The following is a 25,367-nucleotide window of genomic DNA, read 5'->3' as shown; positions in this document are numbered from 1 at the left end:
TAGTTCATATATTAATTACGTGTTATTATTGTTTGAATAATTAGCAATATTTTTAAATATACATTGTAATTTTAGGTGATTTATAATTTTTAATTTAATTGCTAATAGTAATTTATAGTGTTCTAGCGGGTTGCTTGGTTTATAGGGGTATCGGGTGAAAAGTTAGTTAAGTAATAAGTAATTAACAATTAATTATAAATGTATTAATAATTATTGAATTGATTAATAATTATGTAAATTGTGTGATTTTTATATTTTTCAGTAATATTTTAGGTGTGAGCTGCTGGGTTTGTAGGCGTATATGGTGGGAAGTTAATGAAGTAATAATTAAAAAAGAATTATTAATTTAATATTAATTATTTAATTGATTATAAACTATCCAAATTGTGTAATAACTTTACATATTAGTTATATATTAGGTGTGGGCTTTTGGGTGTGTAAGTATATAGGGTGGGAAGTTAATTAAGTAATAATTAACTATAATATATTTATTATTAATTATGTCATTGCTAATTCATTATGTGCAATATGTAATATTGATTTATTTGAGCTATATGTTATATTAGTTGTGGCTTGCATGGTTTGTAAGGGTATAGAGTGGGACATTTATTAAGTAATTATTAAGAAATAATTACATAGCGCCAAGACACCTACGGGTATAAGTGCGCTCTACAAATTTTAATAACATAACATAATAACATAACATAACATAACATTAATTGTTAATGTATTAGTTAATTCATTATTAATTATATAAATTGTGTTATACTTATTTATTTTAGTCATATTTTAAGTGTGGGCTGCTAGGATTGTGGGAGTATAGTGTGGGGAGTTAATTAAGTTCTAAATTAATGTAAAACAATTGTAATCAATAAGTAATTTTTAATTGTTTTAATAATCGATATTGTTTAATTTCTTTTTTTTGTTTTATATAACATTTTTGGGAGGATTAATTAATAGTGTTCATAGTAAGATTTTTATATTTGTTCTAAATTAATAGGGATTAATAGGGTTATATCCCTTTTTGATGGGAACGTACCCATTATTGCTTTTAGTGTCTGTGGACTAATTATTTGTGTGTGTTGGGACTGGACTGGACTGTACCAGGTGGATCAGATCTCGCAGGTTGTACTGTGAGTGTTCGCATGACGAACTGGACAACATATTTATTTAGCCTGACTACTTATTTGTAAAGTGTATGCACTTCCTCTACTTGGAGTGTGTCTGTCTCAGGATCAGGGCCGGACTGGCTACCAGGCGTTTTGGCATGCTGCCGAGCTGGGGGCTGATTTAGTTCATGGGGACCTGCATTTGCTGACAAAAATGTGTTTTGCTTTGTTTATTTCAATGCACATGCAGGTCTCCATGAACTAAATCAGACCCCACCGCAGTGCAATCAGCCCCCAGCTTGGCAGCATGCCAAAACGCCCGGTAGCCAGTCCGGCCCTGCTCAGGATGTGGAGTGTAAGTCATAAGACCGGCCATGACGCTCCTCCTATGCTGAGCGGACCGAGTCTTATGACCGAAGTTGTGTAATTGAGGGCGCCTTTAAACCAATTTTTATGTTGCTAGTAAGTTAATGGAACTTCAATGTCCTCATAAGTGATGTATTCTTCCAGTGGATCCACTTCAATGCATTCGTGAAATAAATGTGTCTGTGGATCTGCAGGCGGGAATTTTACCAAGTAATAGAATACCTTCTATCAAAACACCTTGTGTGCCTCAATCACAAAAGTAACATGGCCACAATTTCAAAGTTACTGCCTGTCTGCAGTTCTCTGTAATTTTAAGAGCGTTAGCAAATTCGTCTCCTTCTGTACTTCCACTGCTACTTGCAGTTTCAGTCATTTTGAAAGGAGAAGAAAGTAAAGGTTTAGGAGGTAGGGTTTAGCACAATATGGGAACCTTTAATCCTTACAAGCTTGTCTAAACCTCCAGCCAATACACAGGGTGTACCTGCTCAGCTGAGGCAGATATCCCTTCCTACTTCAGACGTCTCTGAAAAGTGTGAGTAGGACTGTCTGAGAAAGCACAACTGAACTACTCAGATTTAACAGTTAATATAAGAACCAAACCAGCGTTTGCTGTGCCATCGTCGATATTTTTGTACTTACAAGTATAGGGACACAATACTTTTGTAATCGATATTTTTGACACAATATTTTTGTATTCCGATGTTATTTTCTATATTGTGTCACTGATCCATATAGTCATGTACAAAGAGCATCTGTTGACATGCAACATAACACAGTTAAGTAAGCATTCCAAGCCCCACTGGGAGCTGAACTCTTTTCTCCCTTTCTATTTCGTCCCAGTCACCAACTGCCAACAAATGTAGAGTACATTCAACACAAACCACTCTCAAACTGCAATCAATTGACTCATAGGACACTACGACTTAAATCTCTCAGGCAGGAAAATGTACAATAAATTGGATATGTGAGGCATTGTGTCTAGGTCATGGTTAAATCTGGAGTACTGGGCAGCATCATCGCTTGGTTGTGTGTTTTTATTCCAGTTGCCTGCTGATAACTGCAAAGGTTATCCATGACCAATGCTTGATTTGTAAAATAAAAATAAAAAAAGTGCCAGGGCTCTCATCAGAACACCACTGCAGCTTGCACCAATCATTGCCCCTGTTATGTTGCCAATGATAGTAACAACACAACTACTAACCATAACACTCCTACAAGTGTGAAAATTCAGACTATTACAGGCGCCCAAAGCTATTGGAATGGCAGGTAATAGTCGTTTTAATGTATATTGAATTAAAAATTACCTGATGTTGTGGTCATCAATAAATTAACCAGACAGCCCCACCTTGTGGTAGACTGTCACAAGCACCGGTGTTGACAATTTAATGCCAGTGCTGAGCACAGGAAACCACTGGCTCAAATTAAGCACTGTCCATGACTCTGTCAGTGTCCTTGACTCTACAGTATTAGCAATAGTGAAGCATTCAAGGCTTACTCCAAGGGAGATTAGGAGATCACATCTCATAGTTATATTTCTTGTACGTTCTTGGTCATCACAGAAGCTCCCGTATGGACTTTTAGGCTTGTTCCTCCACTGTAGGTTGTGCCTCATGCAGGCAGCATCCACAGTCACTGAAGCACAACAGATAGGTAGTTACAGACTCTTACTGGCTCCTCGGGCAGACAGTACTTCTGTCTCCTCCAGGCAGCTCTCAGTTGGCAGGCAAGAGGTCTTTAGCACACAATTTCTCAGGTTCGAACTAGATGGTAGGAAAAACTGATCTGGTCAAACTTTCTCAGGAGTAGCAGCACACAGGTCCCAGGGATTTCTTTACATAATCAGTTTGGGAGTGTGGTGGTGCAAGGGTGGCCACCTCCATCATAGACATAGTTTCATGTATTAGGCTTCTGCGTGACAACTTAATGCATTGTGGGTGTTGTAGTCTTAGTTTTGGTTCATTGACCTTATTGGCTGAAAATTGTTGTTAGCAATAATTTGTAGGTGAAACATCAAGTACTGACATCAATGTCCATGATGACACAGAGTGAGCTGTTCACCTTGAATAGTACTATCCTTGATAGTCCTGGCAGTAGCTTATGAGAGACAAGACAGATTTGAGGGCTATTTTCTGAGCTGGTACCTTGGGAAACTGGATTGTGTTAGAGCTGGCTGTATGGGGGGGCGTTATGTGGATTCCATCTCAACTTTAGGCAGTTTCACAACATTGTCTGTTGGAAACAGGGCTTAGGGGCAGGAGCCATGAAACAAAGGAAATCTTATGGACCAAATGAGGAACCAGGGCAACCTGGGTCATAACACAGAGACACGAAAGGCTGGGGAGGTACCTCAGAAGAGGAAAACATGGCCCCTCATGCATACATCACTGAATCCAGGCATCCCAGGCATGCAGCCTGAAGCTTGTATCCTCCCCCACACACCTACAGTGTAGGAAAATGGTTGAGTATTGAGGTGGCCACCCTTGATTTACATAAGGAGAGGTTGGTAGTCCAATCCCAGAAAAACGGGTACTCCCTCCTACCAGAGGTTCACTTGTTACTCGCTAACTCACCTGGGAGAAAATTCCCATGGATGTTGAAAGGGGAGCACAATGAGTGCTCCTAATCAGGAAGTGTCCCCTTTGAATTGGAGTCTTTTCTGGTATCTTATGCTAATATGAAATGATTTACCAAGCATGATATATCTTCAAAGTTGCTTCAAAGCTCTGGCACAACCAGCGGGCATTTTGAAGTGCACAATCTGCCATCTTATCTATTCTAACTGATCTTCTTTCTTGAACAGGTCTGACTTATGGGCCCTCCTGAACCCACAACAGTTCTCAGTATTCTGGAGTGAAGTGAGCAAGGCATTCCCGATCATCGCACGTAGGTAAGCTAATGTCCATCCACTTCTAGTGTCTTTTTAGTTTTCGATGAGGCAAAGATGAGGCAAGGAATTTAGTTGCACGCGCAGCATCGCATTTGGCGATGCATCGTGTGCAACGAAATTCGTTTTATTTATTTATATGTTTATTTACCTCTAATCCGCCGTTATCCATAGTTTACTACCCCCTACCGTGCCCCTCCCCCACCCCACGTCAGCGGCCAGCAGCACTCCCACCACGGGCCGCTACTGAGTATAGATAAATCAGTGATTAGGAAATATGACCCCCCTTTTTGAGCCCGAAGATTGCTGGTAGTCTAATAACCTGGCAAGCAGGAAGTTTAATGGAGACGACACCGACATAAAGAAGTTCGGACTATTTGAAATATTGATTATTCCCTACTTTCATGATCTGTCTGTTCGCTCAGTCTCTAGTCAAAGTAAACCCATAGGTTCTATGCAACTGGAAATCTCAGAGGAGCTCCTCTGGGATCTTTGGTCTGTAAAATGAAATTGTGAATGGAAAACCTGCTCCCTCTTTACTATTCTAATTCCAATCCTAGCAACACTGGGGTAAGTGCACATATTTGGGGTGTCAGAATTACTATCCTAACTCCAGACCCTCTTACGTTTGTGTAAATGCATATCTTTGGGGGTGTCAAATTTACTATTCTAATTCCAGTACAACTAACATTGGGTACACTGCATATATTTTGGGGGAAAGGCACATTTACTATTCTAACTCTTGTGGTTCAAAAACTGGGAAAAGTGTATATAATGGTGCGCATCTCCAACTCTAGTTCTAAAAACATTCACCTACATTTAGTATTCCTATCACACAAACAATAGAAAATCTTGTATAATTTCAATGTTTAAATGTACTACTACATCTCTGTTTTTAAAACATCATATTATTGCAAACCTTTTAGCTTGTTAATGATAATATTTAAAATACACCAACGTAAACATTACTTTTATTTAATAAAAGGTTTTTGGAAGAAAATATTTGAAATTCTGAATCCAAAACGAGATAGATTAAATATTATAAACTTTTAACTGTAACACAGTAATTTAAAACATATATAAATCATTAATATTTCATTTTAAATACATTAAACATACATTTCATTTACATTAGCTCCGATGTGTGTATTAAAATATTTTACAAAAAATATATTTTGTAAAACAAATATAAAATATTAGTACTAAAGTATATGAAAAAAATATTATTTCCTTAATAAATCAATTGATTTTAAAATAATAATAAAATAATAATCTCCAATAAAAAATGTAACATTTCAGTTTGATTAAATATTAACAAATGAATTAAAAATGCAAATAATACAATGAAAACGCAAATTGTTAACTAATTAATAATTAACATATTGCAATATTTATTTTAAAATACTACCCACTCTATCCCCCCAATAAAAATCAAACATTGGGGAAAATATTAATACATTAATAACAATTACTTAAATAATGAAACCATTTAATAATTTATTATTAATTAAATCACTTAACTTAAACATCAATAAACGCGCAACATAATTCATATTTGTTATAAAAGCCCTTCCCATGCAAAACCCCAATAAACTACAGAACCCAAAATAAAAAATACATGTCTATCTATCTATCTATCTATCTATCTATCTATCTATCTATCTATCTATCTATCTATCTATCTATCTATCTATCTATCTATCTATCTATCTATCTATATATATATTCACTGAAAAAAACATAGGTTTCAAACCAGTTATAGTTAGGTGGAAATTTTACTCACATAAAACCATTGAAATTCCAACGTTATAGTTAGTTGGACTCACTATAACTTGCGCGTGCAATGCACTGCTGATGACGTCACATATTACATCACTCATGACATGGTCAGTGACATCACTCATGACATCACTGATGACATGATATATATATATATATATATATATATATTCACTGAAAAAACCATAGGTTATAGACCATATATAGTTAGGAATTAGCATTTAAAAAACCTTATTTTACTCACACAAAACCATTGAAATTCCATATATAGTTAGTTGCACTAACTATATATCGCGCACCCGCAATCCACTGCTGATCATGTCACATATTACATCATTCATGACATGGTCAGTGACATCACTGATGACATCACTGATGACATCTCAAATGACATCACTGATGAGATCACTGATGACGTCATCCAGTGACTGTATAATTCTGTAAAGTTAAAATATGTCTTACATATTGAAGAATGAATGGATGTATAAGTGTCTTGATGAAGGATTTAGTAGGGGCATGGCTGACTGTATGAGTGACTGATTAAATGTGTCTCACTGAGTGCATGGGTTAGTGACTAAACTGTCTTAATTTGTGCATCATTATGTCTGTTGTTCTGTAAACTGCTGCATGTGTTGATCATTAGCTATATGATTAACTGTATGGGTTATTGATTGGTTGCCCAAGCATTTGTATGGGAGACTGAGTGCGTGTGTGGGTGGCTGGGAGGTGTATGACTCTCTGCATAGATGTGTGAGCAGTTGATTGACTGGATGTATGGGTTCAAAAGTGCATGTGGAAACAGCTGTATGGGCGGTTGACTGTGTGCATGAGTGTATTGGTGAGTGAATGGATATCTCAGTGCTACATGTCAAAGTAAGTACATATGTAAAACACAGTACATGTGAGAGTTACCATATATAAATAACTGTGCATAAGAGCCAGTGAATGTGTGAGTGGCTGTATGGATCATTGTGAACTTGTATCCAGGATTGTATAAGTGAGTAAATATGTTTTAGTATATGTTTGAATAAGTAAGGTGTGTATAACTGTATAGTTGAGGAAATGGAGGTGTGATTGATTCTTTGCATGACTGACTAAGTGTCTGAGTAACTCCATGGATGAGTGACAGTCTATGAGTGTCTGTTTACACTGAGTGTATCTAAGGTTATATTAGAGTCTGAAGAGGTTTATCGTATTATCACATGAATGATGTCATCAGTGATGTGATCAGTAATGTCAAATGAGATGTCATCAGTGATGTCATCAGTGATGTCATTTGAGATGTCATCAGTGATGTCATCAGTGATGTCATTTGAGATGTCATCAGTGATGTCATCAGTGATGTCATTTGAGATGTCATCAGTGATGTCATCAGTGATGTCACTGACCATGTCATGAATGATGTAATATGTGACATGATCAGCAGTGGATTGCGGGTGCGCGATATATAGTTAGTGCAACTAACTATATATGGAATTTCAATGGTTTTGTGTGAGTAAAATAAGGTTTTTTAAATGCTAATTCCTAACTATATATGGTCTATAACCTATGGTTTTTTCAGTGAATTTTCAAGGTTTTGTAAATGCTAATTCCTAACTATATATGGTCTATAACCTATGGTTTTTTCAGTGAATTTTCAAGGTTTTGTAAATGCTAATTCCTAACTATATATGGTCCATAACCTATGGTTTTTTCTGTGAATTTCATTGGTTTTTTAACAGCTAATATCTGTAGCTGTAAAATGTATTCTTCTTTAAATCCAAAAATATATTTTATATGTTTATGAATAATTTTTTTTTTTAATATTTTTTTTTCTTCGTTCCCGCTTCGCAAATCGGGAAGCTTCCCGTTAGCTGACCTTGATGCCGCGAAATAGACCGCGAGCCGGTAAACATTTCTTTACCGCAAGTGCCGCGTTACAAAACAACATCGTGACGCCTCCCGTGCGCATGACGTTTCACGTTGTCGCGTGATACGTCATATGACGTACTACGTTAGCGAACTGGTACGCGAAGCGAGTCGCAAAGCGCAGGTTTCTGGAAGCAAACCGGGAGGCCCTGCAAAGCGCTTAACGTAAACACAGCAAGTCATGTGACTTGGTAATAACACTTTTCATTGGTTCATTTCACTTTTGGTTTCCTAATGATGTAAGACTAGGTCATATAATCTAAAATGAACACTTTTGATTGGTTGAGAACTCTTGTTTTTCCCAAATGATGAAAATCCCTCCTTCTTTCCTCACTCTGACTTTCATCATTGTGAGAGAAAGACCCTTTGTGATCACTGAGCAATGGCTTCTTTAGTAGCTTCAGCTGGTGCTTCCCCACCACCTCCACCACATCCAAGGAAGAGTGGACCACCTGCTCAAGTTATAATTCAACAAGAAGAAGAAGAAGAGGAACAGGAGGACGAGCACGAAGAGAGGTAGTTTTTGCCTGAGCAGCCCAGGACGTCTCACCGGAAAGAAAACTTCATTTGGCAATTTTTTTAAATTCCCAAAGGTCAGAAAAAAGTAAATGCAAGATACGTAACTTGCCTTATATGTCAAGATAGACTGTCCAGAGGGACCGACAAAAAATACAGTTTCGGAAACTACACAATGCATCGCCATATGACTAGGTGGCATCCTAACAACTACAGTGCTGCACAGTTTCGGAACGACCTAGATAATCTCCCTATTATGGCCAGAAGATCTGTTGTACCGGAAGTAACGGGACCAGAGGGCAGGGAGATGGTGCCAAATATACAAATGAGATTTGGTGATGTAAAACACATCTGCGTATTTTGCGATGGATTCATTTCCTACGGAGAAAAAAGCATCACTCTGATCAACAGAGCTATTGACTATCATATGCAAGTTTGTACGAAACGCCCAAAATAATAAATACTTCTTTTTTTTGTTTTGTTGCTCCTGTTGAGCCCTTTACAATGAATCGTTTTCATTGCCCCCTCCAAGAAAAACCCAAAAAAATATAAAACTGTTCCGAAAAATTCAAAAACAGTAAAAAAATGTTCAGAAAAATAAAAAAAAAAGTTATTTTCAGAACTACCTCCCCGTTATTAAAAAATTGGTACAATATTTGGAACTGTGCCAACCTCTATTTCTCTTAGTTCGCTTCCCAGTTCGCTCGCCGGTACGCGAACCGGAAGCGAACCAAAAACAGTAAGTATAAGGGAAGGAAACAGACACTTATGTTAAAAGAAAGACAGCTATAGGGGAGTAAACTAGAGATACTATTACCCGTAATCCACTGCTGATGATGTCACATATTACATCATTCATGACATGCTCAGTGACATCATCAGCAGAGGATTGCGGGTTTTTTGGCAACATGCCTTATCCACGGTTTAATAACGCTGCCTTTTGCTTTATATAAGTTTTCAAATTGTATGAAATATATACCAATAGGTCGTTATGAACCTTTAGGTAGTGCTTTTCTTCATGAGGTCTGGTCGCTTCCATACACATACAGATGTTTCAAAGATGATCAAGAAGTTTATCTGAATGGAGAGGAATGCACTGAGACGCCAGATCATTCACTAATGTGTAGGCACATACAGTTACACGGTTCATGCAACAAACACCGACCAAATATGGCTTGCGTGTTGCAAGGCACGCCAGTTCCTGCTATCATCCCCACGTTCAAGTTGTTGGAAAATGGTAGTTATTTGATGCACAATAATGAAGATTGTTCTGAGTTAATTAAAAGTATTCCTTTTATCGTAACAGTAAGTGAACGGGTTATTTGCTGCAGAAATGTTCTATTTCCTCCCACACATGAACATAGGGAGTTTTCAATCTGGCCACAAATACCAACCTTGGGACACGTTTCAACGGCATGGCAAGAATAAGAGCTCTTTTGTCTCAGAGAGAGGTGGCCTTGAGTTCGGCCCGTGAAACTTTCGTACTTCACATAGCGAACACCCGTACAGAGGTGCACACCCTTTTCAATTAAGATTTGCCTTTCAATTTCAGCAACATGTTTCCGACTATCTTTAACGCATCCTCCACAAAGTCCCTGGCGCACTTTTTTAAAGTTGTTACCAGTGGTCTCGTGACTTCATTTGAGAAAATCTTTGGAGTCATCCCTGCTTCCTTTCATTCTATTTTCTCCACTCTGCTTCGTCGATTGGCATTTTTACTTGCATTACCAGCGGACGCTCTTGTGCTTTTTTACATTTTTAAATATGGATGTCCCTCCTATGCAACCTCCCACCCTGCAGCTGCTGACACTGTTCCGCAATCGCATGCTAGAATATTATGGCACAATGCCGTTGGCGATATTAAGCACGGCATATGGATTATCTTTTCGATTCTCCTACTTCACCTGTGTCCAGCCTGTATTTCACTGCCTGACCTGTGATTTCGATTGGGCCATTGATTTGTGTCTCTGCGGACCGGTTTCTCCTGACGTCGACTTTAATCAGCTGATGACTCCTATCATTACTCACGAGTTGGTTTGTCCTGGCGAAAGGATTATGGCTGTGGCATTGATGCATGGACTACTTGGTCCCTGGAATTTACTGGCGGCAGCACAGTCTTTCTTGGAACAGAGCTTTCTTGAAAACCCACCGAGCTGTCCTCTGATGGCGATAGAGGATCCGGTGCTGGGAGAGCACGTATGTTCTTTTCCGCTTTTAAATTGGATGGCTGAACTGTTTTCGGATGAAGACGGTGACTTCCTATTGGAGGCTGTTGCAGCTTATTTTGCATACACAGTTATGTCATAGACCTTTTTCATGTTTGATATGCTGAGTACTAGCATTTCATTGACAATTCATTGACTTATTTGTCAAGTTTTTATTATTTACCTTGCCTATTGGCTTAAGACTCGATAAAGTACTTGGCTGTTTTATTTTTCTTTAGCATTAAATTTTCCTAGTTTTTAATGCTTTACCTTGCGGACCGTCCACATATAAACTTGCAATCTGCTCTCATGAGATGGCACTTCTATTATCTTATTCAGTTCGTTTCCGGATCATGGGGAGGTGTCATCTAGGTCCTGGATATCTTTACACCGTGTTAAGTTAGCATGGGCTCATTACCGGTTTAAACGCCATTTTTCCTTTTTTGCAACTTCTGCACACGACACTTAGTTGTTGCTTTAGCTTTCCACCTAGTAGTTCATCGTGGTTTACATGAGAATAATATGTTATTGGTCTACTATCTGCTTTACTTGTTAAACTATATCTGTACAGCGAGTGCTAAAGTTTCAAGAACAACACGATACAGAATTGTTATGAGGTCTGATCTCCACGACTTCATACTCATAACATAAGTGCAACTTCTGCCAATTCTGGGCATGAGGCGGGTTTTATATTGCTTTGCCGAACACACATACACAACAGTTGATGCGGTTCACATGAAGAGAGAGCTGGTGTATGCTGATGTGATTCCTTCAAATCTAAGACACTAAAGTATGGGCACGCCCTAAACCAACACAAAGAGACCTTCTTAGCAAATAATATAATATGTGTATTAGGGAGGGTGAGATATAAGCAGCCGCGGGCCGTGGAGGGAGTTACGATGGGGCAGGGAGGCGGGGAGGGGGAGAAGCAGGGTGGAGCCCTCTCTACCTTGCCCCTCCCCCTCCCCGCCTCCCTGCCCCACCGTAACTCCCTCCACGGCCCGCGGCTGCTTATAAGTGTTGCTAACTCTTATTCATTTACAGCATGTTAACATACTGTCACCATTCGCTTTTTATGTACTAGTAACTATGCTGGTAATTTTGCTACTGATAATATGTGTACTTGTATTCTCCACCCTGCTTCTCCCCCTCCCCGCCTCCCTGCCTCACCGTAACTCCCTCCACGGCCCGCGGCTGCTTATAAGTGTTGCTAACTCTTATTCATTTACAGCATGTTAACATACTATCACCATTCACTTTTTATGTACTAGTAACTATGCTGGTAATTTTGCTACTGATAATATGTGTACTTTTATTATCTAAGGTACTACGCCTGAGAAGACGGCATTAGTAAATAAACATTTCAAATACACATCTGTTCTTCTTAACTCCATGTTCTGGTTTCTAAGAAATCTATAACGACCGACTGTTCATGAGTTCCACGTATCCTGAGGTACTATAAGTTCATATTCTGGATTGTCTAAACATTGAGAGTTTGTTATATCCAATGTGACACTGTACCTAGCTTGCTAAGGAGTTTTTGATTACTAACGTGAGTTTTGGGACACCCTAATTCGCCGAGGTTCCAATCCTCTGTCCACAGTTCTGTGTGAGAACAGAAACCCTGCGACAGGGGCACCCCCGACCCTTGCTGGAGCTTCATCACACTTGCGATACAACTCCAGCAATGCATTCGCCGAGGTTCCAATCCTCTGTCCACAGTTCTGTGTGAGAACAGAAACCCTGCGACAGGGGCACCCCCGACCCTTGCTGGAGCTTCATCACACTTGCGATACAACTCCAGCAATGCGCCACCTTTACGGCACAGATACATCACGCATCTGTGCTGTTTTTGCCCCATGATGCGCCGCATTGTAAATGCAGCACACCATAGGTGACGGAACAGCGGCACAGAATGACTAACACATCCCTGGTGATGCGCCAGTCATCATAAATGTATCCCTATGCTTCTTATCTTGTTAGAGATGAACCGCCATATGTATCATCAAAGTTTTTTGCATTTCCTAAATAGCGAACTTTAAGGAATAAATAGCGATTCTTTACCATTCCTAGTTTGCGATGAGCTATTTGCTAATTAGCCGAATGTAGCCCAATGAAGCCCAATGTAGCCCAATGTAGCCCAAAGATGGCCGCCAGACACACAAAAAAACAAATGTAGCCCAAATATCAGCCAGATGTAGCCCAACTATAGCCCAGTGACAGAATGACCAATCAGCTTCGCAAACCTCCGTTACGCGAAGCGGAGCGCTGTTACAGATATATATCTTTTTTTGAACGTTAATTTCTCAAAATCCACTGGAGCACATATATTGAGACCTAGCAAAGGCACATCGGGCTACCAGTCCCTAATATTTTGCCAAGTTTCGTGCAAATCCATTCAGCCGTTCGATTATTATTATTATTATTTTTTTTTGCCCCGCGGGGCCCTTTTAAAACCTCCACATCAAACCTAGGGGGTCAGCGAGGATCTACTATGCCCCCTTATAGTTATTTCCCCCTTTGTTTTGACCTCCTCTTGTCTCTCGATCCTACCGAGAGACAAGATGGCGGCCGCTACGGACTGTTTGGAATGTTGACAGACGCCGGAGAACCAATCAGCTTCGCTTCACAAAGCTCCGTTGCGCGAAAAGTCCGCGTCCTGGGCCGCTGCCCAGTCCGCTGTTACAGATATATATCTTTTTTTAAACGTTAATTTCTCAAAATCCACTGGAGCACATATATTGAGACCTACAAAAGGCACATCGGGCTACCAGTCCCTACAATTTTGCCAAGTTTCGTGCAAATCCATTCAGCCGTTCGGGCTAAAAGTGAGGCCAACCGCCCTATGGAAATTAACATGGGAAAAACGCGTTTTGGGACCCCCCTTTTTTCTCGACCCCCCCTTGACGAACCCCCCCCAAACTTTCAGTGGCTGCTCAGAAACAAAATGTGCCATTTTTGAAGGACTGGACTTTTAACAGTACCAGCGGTGCCAGGGAACAACACCTATAACCTTCATGGGATACCTGTTTCGGCGCACAAACTACAGAGACACGGGACACTTCCTTCGGCGTCAAAGATCAGCGTTTATTACTGCAGGGAAACAGGAGTCACAAGAAGTACAACAGTGTGTAGGTTCTGAGAGTCTGCTTCAAATTGTATACGTTGGTCGCTCTCTTTTATACAGAATGTTGCCATTGCATAACATGTGGACAAAAGATTACAATCCGGTTCCCACAGTAAACTTCAAAAGGGTCGCTTTCATGTGTTCAGAATCCCGGAACATAATTACAATAGTCATGCTGGTTCCCAACTGTAAAAGTACATCTTCCCACCATTAGGCACACCCATTAGAGTTGTAAATGACAAAGAAGAAGAGACAAGAACAGCTGCAAGGAAGTCAGACACGTGTAGAGAAAAGAGTGTGGGGGTAATATCGGAAGCATGATCGTAGGATCAAAGAGTTGGATCCCATCGCCTGCACGGCTGTCACAATAGGCCGGCACGGCCAGATTACCCTCAAGCTGAGCCATCTGCCTTTGCTGTGTCATTCCTCCGGCCATAAAGACGCATGAAAGGAATATGCGTCTTCCGCAAGGCTTGGGAACTAGAGGGTCAAGGGGCGAACAGTTACCTGCTCGCTGACTACGTGAGGGCAAGAAACAAAATGGATGCCGTATCTAAAATGGAACCCGAGGGTTCAGATGAAGAACACGTAATATTAGACGAACCCTGGCAGGTAGTGTAGCGAAAATACACACACTTGCCGAACTCGTCATTTACGGTTCATAGATACCAAATTCGTCTATATTCGGCTTTGCCCAGAACATCGTAATAATTTTTACGGAACCTCAGACGGTCCTTTTGCCCTCATGTAGGCAAGCACTAGTCGGAATCATAATCGATTTCGATACTCATCAGATCACTTAGATGTTGTTGATACATTATTCTATCCTTCAATGCCTCTTTGGTGACAACAGGCTGTCTTATACACGTCGTAGCACAAAGGCCACATAAGGCAGGGCCACATTGCACACAAAGACAACATGAGAACAGAAATGCCACAACAACCCCTATGATCATCAGAATCTTCCAACCCCAAGTCGATATCAGACCCCAAAACCATCCCAGAAGCGTCCAATTTCCTTCGTCCACGTGTATGGACTCCGAAATTTTGTGCAACTTAGAGATGGCTTGATAAACTGTTGGAGCGTTATCAGGTATGAATATGCAGCAGCTCGAATGGATGACTGTACAAACCCCACCTCTATCTGCTAGAATGATATCTAGAACCATTCGGTTCTGCAACGTCATCAATCTATCCGCTTGGAGCTCGGTTGTCAAATTACCAAGGGCATTTGCAGTTATGTTGGCAGTTGATTCTACTACACGAGTTAACTGCCTCAGGTTCCTGCTATTAACCATCGGACCCCAGAACGGTAGGAAACCCTTAAAGAAGTCTCCCGCTTCTTGTCCGGAAGTATCTTCTTTGCTAACCACACCTCTTACAATTCTATTCCTGTGATAATCAGAGGCCACAGTGAAAGTCGGAGGCAAAAGATTTGCAATATAGCAGATACCCGAGAAGTCATGAGGTAACCACGTATAGGCTCGATCATAACATACAAAGTAGGTACCCTTGGCAGGCAGGAAGACAGGAGAAGAGAGCGTCGGCAAGACATACGTCTCAGTACAAGCACTCTCCCCAAACTGAGCTCTCGGATTTCGACCAAGACCTTTCAAGCAGAAATTACCAAGGTGAGGTACAATCCATATCGGTGGCGAGCTTTTAAGCTGCCTCTCACCTACTGATAAGCTGTACTCAGCTTCACTTAGTTCCCTATATGCTCGCACCTCTTCCTCTGGGATGAGCGATGCGTCAAAAATATCTCTATCTAAGTCTGCAATAGCTCTTGCCAGAGTCTTGTGGTACGGGCCAGGACCAGAGTTTGCTGAGCGCGGTTCTCGATGGGGGTAGGAATCTAGTGCGCTACGAAACATAGTTTGTAATGCTCGAGCTGACCCTTGTGCACTATAAGGCAGAACTAAGTACGGAATACCTTTATCCATGGTATGTGGCATTAATCCACACACCCAACAGTTGGTAGTGTTTACCACTAACTGATGCTGATGCAAGAGTTGGATAAAAGAGTTGTTTCTGAATTCCGCACGTCTGACTTGTTCGTGTTGAGGCAGAGGATAAAAGGAATGTGGAGAAACAGTAGAAACGAAATATTGATCATGAGATGGAAGAGTAGGTGTAGCAGAAGACAATAAGAACTGAGACCCATAATATATTCCTCCTACCAATAGCATAGATATGGTGAGAAACAGTATGATTATTTGTGAGAAAAACCATTTTGTATGACATATTTTTTGTAATGTAGATCTTTGCGCCAACATTTCTTCTCTTTTCGGCAGCTCAAATGATGATTCCATCCCCTAACGACCGTCCGCGACGTTCTTGACGCACTTCGTTCTGAGTAGCGGTTATCAATTCCCAGGAGTTCCCAGAAATTGATAATAGAAACCAACCTTGTGTTGATAGCTGCTAAACAGAAGGAAGTACCCGCACGGCCTTACGGTCAACCTGGATGGTAGGTTCTAACTAAATAATGTTCTTGGCTGTACGAAAAAAGAAAAGATACACAATATATAATGTCCACTGTTTTCAGAGCAATGTAGAACCTAGAAACAAAAAAATCTTTTTATTTGTGGCTTGTTCGTGGACGAAGAAAATATCTGCTACTTCCAGGGCGAGTCTGATCTTCAAACAATGGATTGGACTGCAAAGGAGTGTTCAATTGTTCAGGTGATTGTTCAACAGTCAAATTTTCCAAAGTTGACGTGGAGGAAATTGTTTGAGAGGAGTCAGCAACAGTGTCAGATACAAGCCGAGCTTCGCTGAATGGAACGAAATGTGGTGGAGTGTCGGTCTCAGAAGAAGAGAGACCTTTTCTCATCCAGATGTCCGACGGCAGAGGAAGCGGGACTCGCTTCGTGTGGGTAGCATGTACCCAGTTCCGACGTCCGTGTAATCGAACCGCCGTCCTTGTAGCCAGCTGTACTTGAAACGGGCCCACAAATCTTGGTTCTAGGTTTCGTTTTCGTCCGTAGTTTTTAACAAGGACCCAGTCCCCTGGTTGAAGTCGATGACCAGGACCCTCTGTTTGTGACGGCAGAGACTCAAAGACCTGTTGATGAATCAAACTCAATTTAGCAGTCAGATCATAGAGATAATCAATCAACATAGGGTATTCAATTCTGTCAAATTCCTTTGGTCTTGGAACTCCCCATACATTAGCAGGACGACCGAACACAATCTCATATGGGCTGAGCCCTACTCGAGAGTGTACAGTTGCCCTGGTCGACAGGAGAGCCAGAGGCAAAGCGTCGGGCCATGATAAACCAGTTGTTGCCTGAATTTTAGCCAATTTCAGTTTTAAAGTGCCATTATATCCTTCCACCAATCCTGCTGATTGTGGATGATTTGCACTATGGAATTTTTGTACAATCCCTAACCCGCGACACACACTCTTCATCACACTCCCAACAAACTCACTTCCGTTGTCCGACCATACGACCCGAGGCATTCCGTAGCGGGGAAAATACTCTTTGAGCAAAATTTTTGCCGTGGATAAGGCCGTATTATCCTTAAGGGGGTAGGCCTCAATCCACCTAGAAAATGCACACACCACAACCAACACATACTTCAAGTTATTACATCGGTCCATGTGGATAAAGTCCAACTGGATGACTTCGAAAGGGTACGTAGGAGGGGCAAAATGGCCAGGTGGAGTGGGAGTGCCCTTACCAGGATTGTGCATCAAACACACCATACAATTCTTAACCACTCTCTCGGCGCACTTAGTAATCCCATCATTCTTCCATACATGAGACAACAACTTACATATGCCTTTTGTGTTGATGTGTGCCATACCATGAGCCATTGTAACAACAGCGAGCACATACGCATCCGGTAACATCCATCTCTGCTTCTCTGATAAATCAACCCAACATCCATTCTCATCCAATCTTCCCGTGCTCTCTCTCCATTTTGTCCTTTCCGTCTCAGTGGCTTCATTCTGTATTGCTTTCACACTTTCAAATGTGTCTTCACACATACCAGTCTCTGTTGGCCATCTTACTGAGCTCGTAACATACATTCTGGTCGTCAAATCTTTAGCCGTCTCTTTAGCCGTTTCATCCGCAAACGCATTACCACGACCCACATCATCTGTTACTTTCTGATGTGCGCTACATTTGACTATGGCCACCTGTTTAGGCAATGTGAGTGCATCTAAAAGATCATTTACAAGCTGACCATGTTGAATCTTCGTGCCATGCGACGTAAGGAATCCTCTCTCTCTCCACAGTCGTCCAAAACTATGTGCCACACCAAACGCGTATTGACTATCTGTAAACACATTCACCCGTTTATCTTTAGACAACACACACGCTCTCGTCAAAGCGATTAACTCGGCAGCCTGAGCCGAATTCTGACTTAGTCTCTCGCTTTCCACAATCGTTCTCAATGTTACTACTGCATACGCAGTTGTCACATTACCATTCGGTAACTTAAAACAGGAACCATCCACATACAAAGTACCATCGGGATCTGTCAATGGAGTATCTTTTAGGTCAATGCGACCCTTAGTTTCCTCTTCAGTTCTGAGATAGCAGTCATGTACTGCTTCACCACTTGATTCTGCGTCGATCGGCAGCAATGTTGCTGGATTCAACACATTACATCGTTTTATCCGTATGTGACTGGCCAATAACGTCAACTCATATCCAGACAATCTTGCGCTCGTCAGATGTTGAGTTTTCGTTCGATTCAATAGAGTGTCAACTGCATGCGGAACCATTACCGTGAGCATATTATCCATGACTAAACCTGCGGACTGTCGAATGGACGCCGCAGCTGCCGCTGTTGCCCTTAAACAACTCGGCAAGGCTCTAGCTACTGGGTCTAAAGTCGAAGAAAAATAGGCACATGGGCGTTGCTTGCCGCCAAAAGGTTGTGTCAGAACACTCAACGCGCAACCGTCCCTCTCGTGAACGTATAGTGTAAACGGCTTACTGTAGTCAGGGGTGCCCAACACAGGAGCCGAACACAACGCATCACGCAATTCCGAAAAACTTTTCTGACATTCTTCAGACCAAGGTACTGGGGATGGGACATCCTTGCACGTAAGGGCTATCAATGGTTTCGCCAACAATGAAAAATTTGGAATCCATTGTCTGCAATAGGACGTAATACCTACAAAGGCACGAACATCTCTTTGAGTTTTTGGCACAGTCATTCGGGAAATCGCTGCAATTCTCTCTGGGGTCAACCTTCTCCCTTCTTTTGACAATAAGTGACCTAGATAGGTAACTTCTTGACAACAATACTGTAGCTTTGAAGGCGATACCTTGTGGTGTAAGTTATGTAGATAGTGCAATAATGATACTGTAGCCGTTTTGCAAATAGCTTCTGTATCAGCTGCCACTAAAAGATCGTCAACGTATTGAATCAAAGCTGCACCTTTAGGTAATACAAAGGCATCAAGCTGACCTTTAAGTGCTTGGCTGTAGATTGACGGACTCTCACAGTAGCCCTGTGGAGCGCGTTTTAGCCTAAAACTGCGACCACCTAATGAGAATCCGAATAGGTCTCTGCTTTCCTCGGCAATCGGGATGCTAAAGAAAGCATTCTTTAGATCGATCACTGTGAACCAGGAGGCAGATGCCGGAATCATTGTTAGTAAAGCCGTAATGTCAGGGACCACAGGAAATTGTGGAACTACTATTTTATTTACCTCTCTCAAATCTATAACGAAACGATACACAGGAGGTTTAGTTGGGTCAGTTCGTTTCAGAATTGGCAATACAGGGCTATTACATACATTTCCACGAGTTTCTTCAACAACACCCTTTCCAATGAGATCATGAACGATTGCTAACAGCGCTCGTTCGCCCTCAAGAGAAATACGATATTGAGGTAAACGCGGTAATCGCGCATTTGGTTTCAATTGAATCACATAAGGTGGAATGTCTAACAGGCCCACATCATTAGGACCTGTGGCCCATAAGGACGCAGGGAGGGAACTCAATTCCGGTGGGAATTTATCGACCGACAAATACATGGGAGAGATCACTCTCCGTCCCAACGTAAGCTCCACTCCTTCGGGGGAACAATACAATGTTGCATATAATCGTTTCAACAAATCCAGGCCCAAAAGATTTTCACCACAACCAGTAGATAGAATCAGTGGAGCTGTTAGCTCACGAGGTCCAATCATAAGAGGCAAAGGATTAGAGACTGGGTTACTAACAGGGGCGCCAGAGAATCCAACGGAAACGTTCGTTAAGCCAGACAAAGGTGCGCCAGGGAGTTTTGAATGCATGATGGAACTTTTCGTCGCACCAGTGTCTAACAGAAAAGGCTCAACTACACCCGATGTAGCTACTGCAACGTAAGGCCCACTCTGATCGACCGGAACTGACACTACTCCCTCTCTTTGTCGTTGGCTGTCCTAGTAATTGTCATTTACAACAGTCTCGTGCTCTACGTAATAATCATCAACATTATACTGTGCAGATCGAACAGACCCCGTATTTCGCTGATCAAAATAATTATTCGCATCCGATTGATTTTGATGACGATCAATCTGATTGTGGAATGAACCACGACCTCTACCACGTGGTGCCTGTTGAGGACCACCACCACGGTTTCCACGTGTCGACACACCATTCAGACGGTCCCGTAAGGCAAGACAATCATATTTTAGGTGTCCCTCTTTCCTACAATATGCGCACTGATTATACCCAAGTGAAGATCTGTAATCAAAGTTGTCAGAGCGCGGCTGTGTCCTATCGGGCTGTGCTCGTGGTCGATACTGCTGTTGTGAATCATTTTGGTTTGGTCGTGGAGGGTATGCTTGCTGCAACAAAACCTTTGTTTTGAGCTCCTTAGTTTTCTTTTCTACACGATCACTTTCTTCCTTTTCCCTATTCTCATAATACTGGGCCGTTGCTAGTATTTGCGCAGGGGTTGAAACTGCCCACGCACTCTCTGAATTCTTTAGTTTGCTGCTTAGTTCAGGCAACAAATTCGACACGAATTTGTCAATGAATAACCGCTGGCCTCCCTCAGCGCCCATGTCCTGGCCGCTGTGGTCGACAAACGCTTCCTCAAACCTTGTAAAGAAATCTGAGACACTCTCGTCTTTCTTTTGCTTACAAGCTGATAACTTATCCCAGTTCACCTTCATCGCTGGCATGAGAGTTTTCATGAGCGTAATGATTTTCTGAGGCAAATCCAAAATCAGCTGTTCAGGCTTGGCCCCACCAACTTGTAATGCATCAGCTGCTAGCAGTGCAGCCCAATCACCCCCTAATTCAACTGCGTGATTGGCTTGACGAATTTTAGCCCAAACTGGTTGCGGTACAACATTGCCAAACAACATGTCGATGTCGGCAAGGTTCATAATAGAAGCTTCCACCAGTTGTGATAACTCCTTATAATAACCAGCCGGGTTTTTACGCGGATCGGGTAAGGATTGCTTTACTTGCAAAACTTCCGATCGTTTCCATGGAAGATGTATCCACACTCTTCGAAAATGCGGTAGAACCACAGGGTTAGCTTGCGGATCACCAGGCACCCACAGTGGCGGAACCTCTCTCATAGGATACTGACCAGGAACCACTTTCCAATTCTCGGTGGTATCATCTAATGACACCCGAGAATGTGCTGTGGATCTCAATGCTAATAAGCGTTCCACGGCACGTCGTACATCGTCTCCTATAATCATACCGTTCGAAAAGTGGCTCTGAAGTTCAATTATGTCGGACGGTACATTATCTACATCATCATTATACCATTCTTCCCTCAAAAAGTTACACATCTCCTCAAACACGAATCTCTGCGTAGGCTCATTAAACTGAGAAAACGTATCAAAGACTACACGTGGAGTGTAATTAGCAGGATGTTTCATCCACCTATGTGCCATGGTTATTAACGTCTCTTTCTCCCTACCACTAGGGATCTGACTCCGTCTCTGAGGAGTTTCAGATAAATTAGACGAAAATAACGGACCAGAAAGAGGTGAATAAAAGGTAGCAACAGAGTTAGGAACACGCTTACGGACAGAAGGGGAAAGAAAAACAGGGGCAACAACACTGGAGGTGAAGGAAGGCATAGTAGGAACGGACAAGATAGTTGGAGTAGCAGAAACAACAGTCTGTGAAGGTACAGGTACAGGAGCAGTAGGAACAAGGACAGGTGGTGGAACAAACGTAGGGTTAACAGCGGGCTGACCCGCAGCCGCTGGAGCAACAAGAGGAACAACAGGGGGAGCTACAGGAGGAGCTACAGGAGCAGTAGCACCCTGTACATAAGGAGGTGGTGATTTCATCAAGTATGACAGCAAGGAATCCTCCTTCAAATCTTCTTCTTTCTTTTCTAGATTATTCGGTAAAACTGGGTAACATTTATCTATTTTCATGTGATGCAATCTAGTAGCGATTTCCATGTCCTTTTCTTCTTTATCCCGTTTACATTCTTTTATAGCTTGCATTACAGGAACAAACCCTTGCTTCTGATCCTTCTTAAGTTGTTTGATTTCTTTCTGCTTGGCCTCTTTACGCCATATCCGAAAGGAATCAAACATAGCTGGCCTAGGTTTCTTTAAAAATAATTTAGCCTCAAGATTATCTAAAATCGAAAGTTCAAAAGTTCCATGTGGTGGCCATCTAAGGTCACCGTCTTTCTTTGTATAGCGGACCCAGTAATCATTATATATTATAGGACCCACCCCATGTCGACTATAAAGATCATGTATCGGAGTTCCAACTGGAGGTATCGGACACGAGTCCTCCAACCGGGAATCCATTGCGCAACATTTGAAAATACGAAACAAACCACTATGGCTAGGCATCGTGCACACTAACCTAGTATCAAACTTCAAGGATTACCGAAGCAACAAAACCTCGTGTAAATCAAAACCCTCGGTTTTTGGCAATTGCAACTGTCAAATAATACTAAGAACCAATACTAAGAACCACAAATGCAATGGAACCATGCAATACAACAAAGCCTTAAGGCTATCACAAAGCTCAGAGAGCTAACCACAAAGCCTGAGGAGGCTATTACAAAGCTCAGTGAGCTATTACAACAAAGCCTTAAAGGCTAACAACAAAGCTTTCAAAAAGCTAGAACAACCACTAAGGACTGGGAGCGACCCACAAATACTTAACTCGGAACTTCAATGGCGTCACCAGGAAGGCCCGTCTGTCATCTCGCTTGTACATAAGGTCTGCGCCGGGCGTCGAAGACAGGTCGACAGTCAGGGCATCGGTCCGTCGCAGCCGTCAGGAGGCGGGAATCTTCGCAGGGAAAAACTTCGGGCCACTTATTTCGACAACAGGATCGATGAAGCGGGGTGCACCTTCCCTCGGAGATTTCACACGAAGTTCCTCACGATCATCAGGCTTTGGACCGGTACCGCTGAAGTCGCCCAACGTTGGGCGCCAACTGAAGGACTGGACTTTTAACAGTACCAGCGGTGCCAGGGAACAACACCTATAACCTTCATGGGATACCTGTTTCGGCGCACAAACTACAGAGACACGGGACACTTCCTTCGGCGTCAAAGATCAGCGTTTATTACTGCAGGGAAACAGGAGTCACAAGAAGTACAACAGTGTGTAGGTTCTGAGAGTCTGCTTCAAATTGTATACGTTGGTCGCTCTCTTTTATACAGAATGTTGCCATTGCATAACATGTGGACAAAAGATTACAATCCGGTTCCCACAGTAAACTTCAAAAGGGTCGCTTTCATGTGTTCAGAATCCCGGAACATAATTACAATAGTCATGCTGGTTCCCAACTGTAAAAGTACATCTTCCCACCATTAGGCACACCCATTAGAGTTGTAAATGACAAAGAAGAAGAGACAAGAACAGCTGCAAGGAAGTCAGACACGTGTAGAGAAAAGAGTGTGGGGGTCATATCGGAAGCATGATCGTAGGATCAAAGAGTTGGATCCCATCGCCTGCACGGCTGTCACAATAGGCCGGCACGGCCAGATTACCCTCAAGCTGAGCCATCTGCCTTTGCTGTGTCATTCCTCCGGCCATAAAGACGCATGAAAGGAATATGCGTCTTCCGCAAGGCTTGGGAACTAGAGGGTCAAGGGGCGAACAGTTACCTGCTCGCTGACTACGTGAGGGCAAGAAACAAAATGGATGCCGTATCTAAAATGGAACCCGAGGGTTCAGATGAAGAACACGTAATATTAGACGAACCCTGGCAGGTAGTGTAGCGAAAATACACACACTTGCCGAACTCGTCATTTACGGTTCATAGATACCAAATTCGTCTATATTCGGCTTTGCCCAGAACATCGTAATAATTTTTACGGAACCTCATTTTCCTGAAAATTTCAGCCAATTCCGTCCACAAACGCCAAAGTTATTAGACATAGAATTTTCAAAAAACCCATAGAGAAAAAATCCTAACTATATATACCTACTGGCGACCGCCAGTAGGTAATATATATATATATATATATATATATATATATATATATATATGTATATATAATATACATATATTTCGAATGAAAAAGGGTCTTAAAGTAAAATCGCTGGATTCACTTTATTTCACATAAAATGAAAGTGTCAGTGTGCTGTCATTCACAAAGCCCTTCCTTACACTTTTCAGTTCACCCTCGAGCCTTGATCACAGGTGTAATGATTGGTAGTGGGTACAACCAACCAATTTAAATGCAGCCATGATGCAATTCTGTAGTCCTAATAGACTGCAGTAACCAGCATGCAATGCAAGTGCATTAAAATCATTTGCCCACGTGCAGAGTACATTATCACAGTGAAAAACCCATCACATTCCTACTGTGGTTAATCAGTCACATAGATGCAATGTGGGAAAGTGACTTTGTGCATTTAAAAGCATAAAATAGTCTGTTTTCACGTACAACAAAATACAAATAACCTTTTTGAAGCAGGGGAAAGGGAAGCCAGAAATGGAGAGGTACCAGACACCTCGAATCACGCTTTCTCGCCTCAGGCAGTTCAAAATCTCAGGAAAATCCTTTGCGAAGCGGAGGTGAGCGGATCATGCTCCCCGACTTTTGTGCATCGGATTCCTTGCATTTATATATACATACACACACACACACATACGTATATATATATTTATAAAACTGTGTGACTATTTATGATATAAATATAACATAAAAGCAAACTAAATACACATAAAAAACGATATTATGTATCACAGTAACTTAGTAATCAGTATTTTAATTTTCACTGTTAGAAAAAGAAACTATACATTTACCCACGTTATACCCTGCCACGATATTTTTTGTAGTCACGATATTTTGACATTAACCTCAAACAATATTTTAAAGTCCATATTTTGGATTCATGCTCTCCCAGTGAGTCTCCTCCTATCACAGGTTGGCCACTTTTTGCTACTCCAGGAGGGTTTGGGCCAAGAACCATTGAAAGTGGCAAGGGTAGCTGTTACAAGTAAGTAGTGCATGGCCACGGTCTCAATTCGACTCTAGGTCATGAGCTTCCACAGGTTTCCCA

The 25,367-nt window shown here is 41.7% G+C and overlaps 1 protein-coding gene across 2 annotated transcripts in view; it reads left to right on the top strand.

Moving 5' to 3' along the window:
• Nucleotides 1–25,367, top strand: part of HR (HR lysine demethylase and nuclear receptor corepressor) — a 418,401-nt gene that overhangs the window by 102,077 nt on the left and 290,957 nt on the right. Inside the window, exon 2 of one of the 2 annotated variants that reach the window (XM_078666365.1) lies at nt 4,276–4,362. The exons of the other annotated variant lie outside the window; for it this stretch is intronic. The gene's annotated coding sequence lies outside the window, so the exon portion shown is untranslated. The remainder of the gene's footprint in view (nt 1–4,275; nt 4,363–25,367) is intronic. 2 annotated transcript variants of the gene reach the window in all.

This window comes from Lissotriton helveticus, chromosome 11 (genome assembly GCF_964261635.1).
Source record: "Lissotriton helveticus chromosome 11, aLisHel1.1, whole genome shotgun sequence".
NCBI lineage: Eukaryota > Metazoa > Chordata > Amphibia > Caudata > Salamandridae > Lissotriton > Lissotriton helveticus.
This window is presented reverse-complemented; position numbering and strand designations above follow the sequence as displayed.